Genomic DNA, 2,287 nt, shown 5'->3' on the forward strand with positions numbered 1-2,287 from the left:
CCCTTATTCTACTGAGCCATCTCCCTGGCCCCTCAACTCTTCAATTAATTGATTTTTTTATATTATTTTCTTAGTCTCCAATGTGTTGATTTTTGCTATGATTTTTATAATTTCCTCCCTCATATGAGCTTTTGGCTTAGACTGCTCTTCTTTTTCTAGAAGTTGGAGGTTCACCACTAAGTTGTTTATTTGTATTTGGTCTGTTTTCCTGACATGAGTATTCACTGCTATAAATTTTTTTTCTTAGGACTGCCTTCATTGTGTCCCATAAGTTCTGGCGTGTTGTATTATAATTATCATTTAATTGTAGAAACTCTCTAATTTCTTCTTTAATTTCATCTGAGATCCATGAATATATGAAACATATATTCATATTATTGGATCTTGTTTCTTAATCCATTCTGCCAGTCTGTGTCTTTTGATTGATGAATTGAGACCATTCACACTGGTGGTTAGTGGATGGGCGTAGTGGCACACACCTGTAATTCCAGCATTTTGGAGGCTGAGGCAAGAAGAATATGTGAGTTTGAGGCCTACCTGGACTACAAAGTGAGTTCAAGGGCAGCCTGAACTGCATAGTGAAACCCTATCTTAAAAAGACAGAAAAAGGGGGCAGGGAGATGGCTCAGTAGAATAAATGCTTCCCTGGCACATGCAAGGGCCTGAATTCAATCCCTGGTTCTGCAAAAAAAAAAAAGACAGAAAAAAAATTAATGGTTATAGCTGCTATATATTGACTTCCTTGCCATGTTATTTTCTTGTTATTGGTGCCCCCCTTTATTTTTCCCTCCCTCCATTTAATTGTTTTCCTTGCCTGAAGCATTCCTTCTGTTGGGGTTCATAAAATTGTAGTCCTTGTTATCTCTTTCTAGAATGTTCTTCAAAACATTTCAGAGTGCTGGTTTCATGGTCAGCACTTTCAGTGTCCTTCAAAACATTTTTGGAGTGCTGATATACTCAGATGTTCTTTATCGTGGAAGTATCTTATTCATCCATCAGTTTTAAAAGATACTTTTGTGGAGTACATCAATTTGTGTTGAAGGTTGCTTTCCTTTAGAATTCGAAATGCTTCACTCCAACCTCTCCTTTACTTGAGGATTTGTGCTGAGAAGTCAGCTGTGATTCTTACAGGCTTTCCTTTATAGGTGATTTGTTTCTTTTCTCTAGCAGCTTTAAAGATTCTATTCTTCTGTTAAATTTATGGAATCTTGGGGCCAGGGAGATGGCTCAGTGGAATAAGTGCTTCCCTGGCAAGCACAAGGGCCTGAGTTCAATTCCCAGTTCCACCAAATAAATAAATAAATAAATAAATTTATGGAATCTTGAATATGATATGTCTGACTATAATATTTGTTTGTTTGAGGCTAATTTGAGTTCTACATGCCTCACTTAACTGTATGTCAAATTCTTTTTCACTACCAGGGAAGTTTTCTGTCATGACATCTGTGAACAGGTGTTTTGTTTTTTGTTTTTTGGGTTTTTTGAATATATATCGTTTGTGCTCTCTTCTGCTTTTTCAGTGACTTCATCAATCTTAAATTATTTTTTCTTTGCTACATCTAGCATCTGCTCGATTGATTTATCATGGTCTCTTGCTATATTTAAGGGCTATTTCTTTAATTTTATTTATGTTTTTATTTTATTTGGCTCAGCCTGCCCTGAGGGTGGGGCTGGTGCAGCATTGGTAGTGGGGCTCGAACTGTGATCCCCTGCAACTGCCTAAGCTTGCCTAAGCAGGCACTGTAGACCACTGAACTATCTCACCGGCCCCTTTAAGAACTATTTCTTCTCATGATCACTAACCACAAGCCCGTCTATATCTGAGATCCTGTCCTCACCTTGGCTTAATCTGCTGCAGGTACTTTTAATGGAATTTTCATTCTCTGGATACTTACTTTAATCTGCCCTGTGGATTCTATCTCTTTTCTATGCTGAGCATTCATGGCTTCCATAATTTTCTTAAGCTCCTCTATTTGCTTTGTCTGTATCTGCTCTAAAGTCACTAAGCATGGTTTTTATTGTGGACACCATCTCTATAGTTGTCTGAGAAATTACTTCTGATTGGATTTTTTTCTGGAGTCTCATCCAATAGTTTTGTTGTTACCACTTCAGAAAGGCCAATGTTGGGTTGCTTTATTGCTAGTATTTAGAACCCTTAGGAGGGCTGGTGAGATGGCTCAGTGGTCTAAAGCACCTACTTAGAACAAGCTTAACAAAGCACAGGGACGGCGGTTCAATCCCCCAGCACCACATGCCACACACACACACACACACACACATAAATAAA

This window comes from Octodon degus, unplaced genomic scaffold (assembly GCF_000260255.1).
Source record: "Octodon degus isolate 3935 unplaced genomic scaffold, OctDeg1.0 scaffold00002, whole genome shotgun sequence".
Classification (NCBI taxonomy): domain Eukaryota; kingdom Metazoa; phylum Chordata; class Mammalia; order Rodentia; family Octodontidae; genus Octodon; species Octodon degus.